Below are 11,049 nucleotides of genomic sequence, written 5' to 3'. Positions count from 1 at the left end.
TTAAACTATGGTTGTGTCAGTTATTATGTAGTTGCACCTTATTTATCATAACTTGTTGCTATGGATAGTCGATCTACAAGAAGTTGGCGGGTTCTTTGCTAGAATGTGCGTGGATTAAATTCAGATTCACGACAACGGGTAGTTCGTAACAAAATAGATGAAAGCATGGCTTCGGTTGTTTGCCTCCAGGAAACAAAAATGCAACATATTGATTATCGGAGTGTTAGAAGTTTTTGCCCCAAAAGGTTTGATCAATTTGCATATAGTCCCTCGCGTGGTGCCTCTGGTGGATTGATCACTCTCTGGAATTCCTCCATTCCGACTCGCATCTTGATTGATTCTCAGAACTTTGGTTTAATCGTGTCTTTCACCTCCAACCATACCTCTGAAACTTGGACTCTGGTAAATGTTTACGGTCCTTGCCAAGGAGAGGATAGAGACTAGTTTGTCAGCTGGCTGTATAACCTCAATATACCTGTCAATGATAATTGGCTGCTTCTTGGAGATTTTCACTTTATTCGCTCACCGTCTAATAGAAATCTTCCTGGTGCTGATGTGAATGATATTTTTATCTTTAACGAGATTATTGGCCATCTGGGTCTGTTAGAACTACCACTCAAGGGTAGGTCCTTCACTTGGTCAAATATGCAAGAAACACCGCTTTTGGAGCAATTAGACTGGTTCTTCACTTCTGTCAATTGGATATCTTGCTATCCATTGACAAAGGTCCTTCCCTTAGTAAAAATTGCATCTGATCATGTCCCATGTGTTGTGACAGTAAACACTTCCATTCCCAAAGGCAACCTCTTTCGTTTTGAAAACTATGGGTGGAAATGGATGGATTCCTTGACTGCGTCCAGAATTCTTGGAAGATTCCCTCCAGAAAAGGCCACATCACTACCATCATAATGGATAAGTTTAAACACCTGAGACAGGCTCTAAAGAGATGGCAGACTAGTATTTCTCACATCAAAGCACTCATTGATAAGTGCAATCAGGTGGTGCTCTGTCTGGACAATCTTGAAGATCTCAGACCTCTGTTCAGACCTGAATCCAACTTCAGGGTGATTGTGAAGCTTCACTTAGAACACCTTCTGCATTTACAATTCCTTTACTAGAAAAAGAGAGCTACTATCAGGTTCATCAAGGTTGGGGAAGAAAAGACCAAGTTTTTTCATGCCATGGAAACTAAAAGATATAGAAGAAACTCCATTTCATCACTTCAATTGGAGGATGGAACTTTTATCACTGATCATGGCCAAATTGTTGGTTGTTTTTGGTCATCTTTCAAGGCCAGGATGGGATCCTCCCAAGGAATAAACTAGGCCTTCAACCTTCAGTCTCTCATACATAAGGTAGAAGGGCTAGATGTTCTTACTCTGCCTTTTACCAAAGAGGAGATGGATAAAACAGTCAAGGAAATGCCTTTGATAAAGCTCCAGTTCTAGATGGTTTCAATGGAATTTTCTTCAAGAAATGTTGGCATATCATCTGTCATGACTTTTATCAACTTGCAAATGATTTCCATGCAGGGATTGCAAAACTAGAAAATATGAACTCTTCTTACATAGCCTTGGTGCCCAAGAAGAGATCCCCTGAATGAGTGGGAGACTTTAGGCCAATCTCCCTCACTGGAATGGGCCTAAAATTCCTTTCCAAAATGGTCGCTAATAGGCTGCAGTTACAGATCATGAAATGCATCCATAAGAATCAGTATGGTTTCATCAAATCCAGAACTATTCAAGACTGTGTTGGATGGACATTGGAATACCTCCACCAGTGTCATCACTCAAAGAGACCCATTGTGATCCTCAAACTTGATTTTGAAAAGTCTTTTGACTCTATGGAAAATGAATTTATATTCCAAGTTCTTAGGCACAAGGGCTTCAATGAAAAGTGGATATTATGGGTACAACAACTGCTTTCCTCTGGCTCATCCTCAGTTCTCCTTAATGGAGTTCCTCGTAGAAAGTTTATGTGCAAAAAGGGTGTAAGACAGGGAGATCCTTTGCCCCCTCTTCTCTTTGCCATTGATGCAGATTTTCTTCAAACTTTGGTCAATCAGTTATTGGAGAATGGGCTCATTCAGCTTCCAATCCCCTGCCATGATAAGGACTTTTCTATTGTCCAATATGCTGATGACACTCTCATCGTCTTGCCTGCTGTGGAGTCCCAGCTTCTGGAGTTCAAAAAGATGCTTTTGCTTTTCTCACATTCCACTAGTCTTCAAGTCAATTACCACAAATCTGCGTTGTTGCCTATTAACATTGATCAGGTAGAACTTCAAAGGCTAGCAGACTCTATTGGATGTAAGATAGGGTCACTGCCTTACACATATCTTGGTTTGTCTGTTGGGACAACCAAACCAAGGATCATTGACCTAATGCCAATAGTGGATAACATGGAAAGGAGGCTCTCTACTAGCTCTTCCTTCCTGGCTCAAGGTGGTCGTCTGCAATACCTTAACTCAGCTCTATCCTTTGTTCCCATCTTTTTTGCTCTATAGTCTGGACATACCACCAGGGATCATTAAACAGTTGGAAAGGATACAAAGGCAATGTCTATGGAGAAGAAATGGCCAAGATCACGCACCTTCTCTCGCAGCCCGGGACTTGGTGTGCAGACCAAAAATGAAAGGTGGTTTGGTATGAATCTGTATGTCCAGAATGAGGCTCTGCTTCTCAAACATGTTGATAAATTTTTGAACAAAGCCGAAGTGCCATGGGTTGATTTAATATGGAGCACTTACTACCACAACACAGTTCCACATGGCACCTCTCTCTGTGGATCATTTTGGTGGAAGGATATCTGCAAGAGAATGGACAATTTCAGAGTTGTCACCTATGTACAACCAAACAGAGGAAATACTTTTCTCTTTTGGTCTGATTCCTGGGCACTAGGAGACTCAACCTTGCCCCTAGCTCATGGCTTCCAACGGTTGTTCTCTTTTGCTATTGATACGTTCTGCACTGCTGAGGAGGTTTTCCAAGGTTTTGAGACAAACAGCATGACCAACATGGTTCACTTACCACTTTCTGACAGGGCCTTCCAGGAGTTGGAAACAGTTACTTGCTTGCTCCAGAACCTGCACACAGAACAGACAAGCAAAGATGTCTGGCTGTGGAGTAGTGACAGTAAGGTTTACTCTGCTCAGAAATATTACTTTCATGTCCATCAACCCATTATACCCAACCCTCTCCTGAGTTGGGTTTGGAAAAGTTGTTGTACCATGAAGTTCAAAATGTTTGCCTAGATGCTCATTATGGACAGGGTGAACACGCAGTATATGCTTGGGAGACTCCACTGGAATGTTTCTGATTCAAACCTATGTGTTCTACGTCATGCAAGAGTCAAGGAGGATAGGGATCATCTCTTCTTCAACTGCATGTACAGCACCAGGGTCTGGAACTATCTTCAGATCACTTGGCAGGGTACCTCCATGTGGGAAAGATTTTCAGCGTCCTTTCTTCTCTAAAGTGGTGTTTACTGCATGTTGGAATATTTGGACCATAGGGAATGCAAGGATTTTCAACAATGAGCATCCCAGATTCAACAGATGGAAGTATAGCTTCACTCATGATATGTCCCTTTTAGCTTATAGGATTAAGGCTAGATTTAAGGAAGATCTCCTAAAATGGATTTCCTTCCTACCTCCCTGAGGTTTGTATTTCTACTCACCCTCTCCTCCCCCCTTTTTGTATATTCTAAGCCTCTCATGTACATAAACTCCCTTTAATTTGGAATAAAAGAAAAGGTTGTGGGGTTATTACCCTAAAGTAGTTGGTAAAAAAAAGTTCGATCAGTCAAAGGCTCCTATGGTCGTAAGGCTCTGATTACCAACTTGTAACGACAAAGATGCGACACTTTCCTTATTTGGGGGCGGGACCTCAAAAGGGTAAAGGGTCGCATCTAAGTGTATCGCAAGTAGGATAACATTGCCATTAGATAAATAGAGAGATGAGTATAAGATTCGGCTTACACTCGCCACATGCTAAATTACAATCCACACAAGCATTCATTATTCATACATAAGACAGGGCCCGACTACGGACAAGATAAACGGAAAAATCATACTATCCCATCTTGCTAGTCCCACGATCACGACCATGCACCTCTAGTCCTCGGGATACGTCACATACAGCCTGCCACTGTCTTCGTCGAACTCCCACCTCAGCTCGATATCCTCTGGAAGACCTGCATCTGGGGTACCTGTACATATGGGTGTTTGTAGTAAACTGTGAGCCACGAGGACTCAGCAATCCCATGACCTTGGTATCGAGTCTAACTAAGTAAATGGGTGAGTTAGGGTTAAGTGTTTGAGTTTCCAGCATCCTAAGCATGTATGGTGGCTATATTACGATGAACAACAATTAAATATGGTGGTCTACGCAAGACGGTCGAAGACTAGATTGATCACTAAGTGATCCTAAACACCTACTTACATCATTCATAACCCCACTGTGTTCTCGATCAGAGAAGGAGCTCTGAAGGAAATAGTCACGGTTACGCACTCAGTTGGCAAGTTGTATTTGAATTACTTTAGGTTATCTAGAACCGTATGTTAACAAACTATCCATGTTTGACACATAACCGCGGGCACGGCTTTCCAAAAGATTAAACCATGCAGGGGTGCTCCAACTAGTCCATCACAAATTACCACAGGCCGCATAGTAATCCTCTACCACGAAACTCGTGATCTCGTCGGATTCCTTAGAGGAAAACCTCAACTCTAAGAAGACCCAAAGTCTCACCGGAATCCCTATGCGCAAGATATCTCGTAACAGGTAAAACTAATCCAGCAAGGCCGCCCTACGTGTCGACGAACCCGATAGGAGCCGCGTATCTCATTCTCAGGACACGACGGATGGGCAGGATGTTAGGTTGGCTAAACACTGGGTGACCAGGGGGCGCCGCACATCGCCCGGTTTGGACCAACACTCATGAGGAACACTGACCCAGGTTAATGATTAAATCCTCGGGGTAGCTATTCCCTATGTGTTTTATTAATTTATTAGCAAATTTAACACCAGAGTTGGCCCTGGCTGGAAAAGCTTTAATCTAAAACGAGTTATCAAGGGGGTCCCCATAACAACACCGAACGTGTTAGGAGCGCTAAGTTATGGAATAAAACACTGGTAGCCGAAACTAAGGCGACAACAATGGAACAAATCACGTGGCAAAAGGCTAGGCCTTCCGTTATTTACCAAGTATATAGGTGCATTAATTAAATAGCAGATAAATATGATGATATCAAATGCCCATGTTATCACATGGACCAGCTCGCACTACTAGGAAAATGGCTATAGATAATATAGACACTAATGGCGCACCAGACAAGTGGTGCGCCACTACTATATAGCAGTGGCGAACCATGTGCAGGTGCGCCATTAGTGTGATGGACACTAATGGCGCACCACACACACGGTGCGTCACTACTAACAATGTTTTTTTTCAAAAGTACTAATGACGCACCGGGGCAAAGTCACCACTCACCAAGTGCGCCACTGCTATAAAAAAAAAATTGCCCGTCACCTAACCTCCAACCCAAACCAACCCACGACTCATCTCTGGATCCCCAACCCCAGTCTCAGCTGCCGACGACCTCCTCTGCCCCAACCCCAGCCCCGTCGGCCGCCACCGCGTCCCTCTTCTTCTCCCACCGCCCCGCGGCCGAGATGCGCACGCGGTCTCCCCTCCACCAACCGACCGCGGTCATCCTCCTCTCCCACCGTCGCCTCCTCCTTCCACCCAACCCTAGCCAAGCCGATCTCATTCTCTCGTCCTTCCACTCCGTCCAACCTCCACCAAGCAACTGCCATGGGAACTGAGCTGATGTCTCTCCCTCCATCCCTCACTACTCGCGCCCATGGAAGCCCCTAGCCCGCGGGCGGGCATGGCGACCGTGCGCGCCGCAGGCAGGCAGGAGGTGCAGCAGAGGATCACGGCCGGAAACGAGCGGGTGGTGACCAACAAGTTCCGTCCCAAGGAGCCATACGTGGGCAAGTGCCTGCTCAACATCAAGATCACGGACGACTACGCCCAGGCGGGACGTGGCACATGGTCTTCTCCGTCAGCATCGTTGCCGACGGCGAGGACAAGAACGGCAAGCTCCATCGCCAGCAGCGCCCTCTGCAGGTTTCACCGTGCGTCAAGCGCTTCATCTACACCAACGGCGAAGGGGAGCTCTGCTCCAATCCCCTGTGTGAGTACCAAACAAGAGGAATCTGCATTCTTTCGTTCTGAACAGTTCAAAACTTTATTCAGACTTGACAGTGTTCAATTCAGTTAGGTTTAGGATTTTCTGCAGTTCAGTTTAGTTCAGAAATATGGACGGGTTGATTTGGTTTTAAGTCAGGCAAACTGTGCTAATGCTATTCTTCAGCAAAATATAAAATCTTGTGTGAGTCCCGATTCCCAAGGATGAGAAATTAGCAATACTATGCACTACTAGACTGAAGAAAAATTTTGCTATTGTTCAGAATTCAGAGTCATCTCATTTCAGACTTTGTAGATCATAAAAAATAGGTTACTTTTGCTGATAATAATTCGTTACCGGGAACCAAAAATTATTGGACCCCCATTTACTAAGACTGGATCTTGTCATGCCCATTGTACAACTCGGTGTTGTCTCATTCTCATTGGCATGTTGTTGTTTACAATGCTAATGCACGTGACCTGAGGCCCGGCTCGGTTGTCAACAGAACAGGGCCAGCCGGCCAAGAAAGGCTTATGCCTAAAGACCCAAACGCCACTATTATCATGGTTAGCCTGAACCCCAGTGCTAACAGATCCAGCAATTCATCCATCACAAGCTAAGCAGACACTCAACTTACATCATCGTCGATTGGTTGTTGCTTGCGACATGGACCGGCATCGCGCCGTTCCTGTCATTCTTTTGGAAAATATACTACGAGAAGTATGATGACTACAAGGTAATAATAGTGATTGCGTTTGTGTAGTACCACTCTCACCTGGTACTGATAGATCTTGTATTCACAGGAAACATGAATCAACAATTAACGCGTGAATCCGTGTGTTGTGGTTCAGTTCAATTGCATAGCATGGCTCTTATTGGGAGTTCCGACCAGCAGCTCTTTGCTTTATCCGGAGGTTAGAACGCCGATCATCTTCATGAGTGTTGCTTCCTCGTTTCCGGACGGCGTTTAATCATGCTCCAAGACGAGACCTTGACAAGGGTATGCATGTATGAATCTGATCCACATTCCCTTCTTCTGGTTGGTTATCTTCATGATGATCCACATCTAATGCGTGGGTTGGTTGGTTGTGTGCAGTTTGGCATGCCCGTCGACAAGGGGCCCTGTTTGCGGCGGCGAAGGTGAATGTGTGGGATTCTTCTTCCACAGACCACCCTGATTGGATTGATGGGGATTCATTCTTTGGTGAATGTGTGGGATTCTTCTTCCACAGACCACCCTGATTGGATTGATGGGGATTCATTCTTCTCCCACTCCGACGCCTCCCTCCCGTCCTTATCGAGAGGAAGTTGTATCCAAATGTGGATATTTACTCTGGTCTGATATATAGGTATATCAGTTGTTTCGTTTCTTCCATCCTATTTTTTGTTATTGCAATACTTAAATGATGACTCGTTGGTCGTCAGAGCAATGGGTTTAACTACAGAATTTTTCCCTGTGCTATTTGCAATTCCTCGCGTGGCTGGTTGGTTAGCAGATTGGAAGGAGTCACTTGATGACCCTGACAATAAAACTATGAGGTCCCAACAGGTCAATAGCTATCAACCATGGTACCACATAAATGATTTCTGAAGCAAAAATAAATAAATAAATAAATATTCTAGTTTTGAACATATTTGTGTGGGTATCAGTTTTTGCTACAAAGCAATTTGTGAACTTGTCTTGGGGTTCGTTTCTGATGTTTGCCTATAAAGGAGGGAGTGTATATATTTTGGATGAGAAAGGGTGTCATTTCTTTTCCATATAGAGGAAGATTTTCTGAGAACTTACCAAACCTCCATTTCTGTAGCAGGAGTTCGATCAGTGCTCTCACGTCATGAAACATAGTTGCTCTATTCATGCCATGGTTGCTAATTGACAATAATTTTGTCTACGAAACATTATGTTTTTTGCTCAACGGTTGTGATGTTTTTGCCTGATTTTCCATAATAAACTGGGCAATCGGTTTCGCTCGTTTTTCCCTAATTAACAGAGCAACTCCTTTCTTCTTAATGAGTGCAGGAATCATGTTGTTTTGAAAAAATACATTATGTTTTTTCAAAAAATAGAGTAAAAATTCAAACCATGCAAGATGGAAAATACAGTTGAGATAGATGAGGTGCAATTCAGATTTTTCCCACTTTGGATGTGCTGACTGCTGAAAAGAAGTCGACAGGCTTTGTCTGTTGGCTGGTTATTGCCAATTGCAAATTGTTTCTTGCCTCCTCGATATGGGTCGGTTTGATCATGAATTATCATGTATATGCTCTTCTCCTTGTTTATTACTTTTCCTGGTTCACCATGAATGGGAGTCATTTTTTTTACTTTTTGTCCCTGTGCTTGTGCATTGACATCATCTCTTCATGAGTGTCCTTGGATTGTTGTTAGCATGTCATTAGATCCTGTGGTTGCTAGTTTACAGGCCGGTTTCACACGGTCGGTTGAACTGATGTGCAAACTTGCAAAGCCCTAGAGCTTTGCTTGGTGCCCATCTCAGGTTAGGATTTTGGTACAGGGGTGGTTCTGAATCTGCCAACTACTGCCGTGCAAACCTAGCTAGCCATGAACCATGTGGTTTCTGTGAACAAAGTTGATTTTTTTGTGTGGTTCATTTGATGTGGATGCAGCAAGACGAGCAGATGTTCTTATATTGATACAACGTAGTAAAGACGTTCCAGAAGATACCAATTGTGTTGTCATTTTTTTCATTATGTGACATAGGAAATATTTTGATGGGCTGATATATGTAAAATAGTTTTGACGATATTTGTATGATTTTGAATTGATTCATCTCTGTCTTTGTGTGTGCGCGCAGGCCACCCGGAAGTTTGATGTTGTGAAAGGCGAGAAGACGGATGAATGGATGGAGCTTGTAGCACCGCTTGGTCGTAATTTGGTTGGTGTGAAGCTAGTGCCTGATTGCTTGCTGGGTGCTAGCTCTTAGCTCCTTTTGTATTCAAGAACGCGAGGAAGGTACGTCTCTCAGTGCGTAGAAACCCACCTGTCACCATTCATTCAAATAAAAGAATGACAACACGAGCAAGCAAGGAAGGAAGGGACAACCGTGAGTAGTGGAAGCTGTTAGATTCTTAGCTTTATTTCACTTGTGTTGGGGAAATGATTTGGTATGATGAAACATAATATGGAATGTTTCATTGACCGACTTGGGAGTGCATGAATGATGAATTTTGGAATATAATACGGCTTCATTTTACTTGTTGATTTTGATTCTTCTCCAGGAGTTATGCTGCTGAAATTTCTAGTGAAAATCTGCACGACTAATATGATGAATTGTATTCGGAGACTAATCTTCTATTTTATTCGATAAATCTGTTGTTTATATGTTGTGCTCTCTATATTCTGTGCAGTATATGTTTTGTAACATGTGCAAATATCAGAAAAGAAAAAAAATACCTAATATTCATACTAGTGGCGCACCACTCAGCACTTTAGTGGCGCACTGCAAAAAGCACACTAGTGGCGCATCGTCAACTAGTGCGCCATTAGTAACCTAGAGGACATGGGTAAATATGGCCCCATGGGAGGCATACTAATGGCGCACCATGGGCTATACTAATGGCGCACTGCCTGTTGCGTCATTAGTATACCAGATACTAATGGCGCACCTGTGGTGCGCCATTAGTAAAAAATTCTAATGGCGTGATGCTAGTGGCGCACCTGTAGTGCGCCATTAGTAGCCAAAACAGGTGCGCCACTAGCAGGCCTTTTCCTAGTAGTGTGGCACCTGCAACTAGCAACGCTAAAAATTAGTGGTTGAGCAAGCCTAACTTAGACAAACAATATTTGTTAGGAGGCGAGGTGTTTGAGGTTTCATGGCAATTTTTGATGACCTATATATCATGTGGTAGGAAGCGGGGATGTAACGAAGGAAACGTAACACTAAGCAAAACAAAGCTAGAAACGGTGTCAAGGTTACGATCATCTTGCATGTGATTTCTTCAGAGTGGAACTGGTCCTGATATTCCTGCACGAACTCACCGGACTCTTCGAACTCGTTTTCAGTCCCAGTAGCCAGGGGCACGAAGACGAGGACGAATGGCGCGAGTAAGAGGAAGAAGAGGCGAGGCGGCTCCGCGACGGAGCTGCTCCAGCTCTGACGATGGCGATGGTGGAGGTGATGCCAGGGAGGTCTTCGGTCTTCCCTAGTGGCGGGAATGGAACGAGGATGCCACCTGCATCCTCGCGGCCATCTTGGATACCAAAGGGGAAGGTTGCCGATGACGAGGGGACATCACTACTGGAATTCCTTTATTTGCCGTCTGTCAAATCTTTGCCATCAGCCAGCAGACAGCAAAGAACATATTTGCCATCAGCTTCAGGAAAACAGACGGCAAAGAGGTGGCTGATGGCAAAATACCTATTTGCCATCAGCCACCTCTTTGCCGTCCGCCCACAGACGACAAAGGAAGAGAAGGCAGACGGCAAAGCTGACGCCATCATCCACCTCTTTGCCCCACCCCACCCGCGCCCACCCCACCCCTTTGTCGTCTGCGTTCTCTTCCTTTGCCGTCTGCGGCAGACGACAAAGTGGATGGACACCTAACGGTAACGGTCGTCGCGCCCTCCTCTCTCCCACTCTCTACACTCTCTCCACTCTCCCTCACCGCGGCCTCGCCCGACCCCCAGCGCCGCCGCCGCCCCCACCCCAGCGCCGCCGTCACACCCCGCCGCCGCCGCCGACGCCACCCCAGCGCCCCACCCCACCGCCGCCGCCCTCCTCGTGCCCCTCACCGTGCCCCTCCTCCCCCTGTGGCCCTCCTCCCCCTGCTGCCCTCCTCCCCCTACGGCCTCTCCTATCTTTACCTAATAGCGTGTAGGTTGCCTGGACGTAATA

General features: G+C 45.0%; 1 long non-coding RNA gene across 3 annotated transcripts; it reads left to right on the top strand.

The window, feature by feature from the left end:
* Positions 1–6,114: 6,114 nt before the first annotated feature.
* On the top strand, positions 6,115–9,485 carry LOC123404612. 3 transcript variants are annotated; one of them, XR_006611862.1, is made up of 5 exons: positions 6,115–6,202; positions 6,707–6,932; positions 7,000–7,204; positions 7,293–7,545; positions 9,010–9,485. It is a non-coding gene; the product is annotated as an uncharacterized LOC123404612 (long non-coding RNA). The 3 variants fall into 3 exon arrangements; XR_006611863.1 differs by lacking the exon at positions 6,115–6,202 and having other exon boundaries at positions 6,209–6,932; positions 7,000–7,196; XR_006611861.1 differs by lacking the exon at positions 6,115–6,202 and having other exon boundaries at positions 6,209–6,932.
* Positions 9,486–11,049: the final 1,564 nt, after the last annotated feature.

Source organism: Hordeum vulgare, chromosome 6H (assembly GCF_904849725.1).
Source record: "Hordeum vulgare subsp. vulgare chromosome 6H, MorexV3_pseudomolecules_assembly, whole genome shotgun sequence".
Taxonomy (NCBI): domain Eukaryota; kingdom Viridiplantae; phylum Streptophyta; class Magnoliopsida; order Poales; family Poaceae; genus Hordeum; species Hordeum vulgare.
The sequence above is the reverse complement of the archived record's forward strand: the minus strand, read 5'-3'. Positions and strand labels throughout refer to the sequence as shown.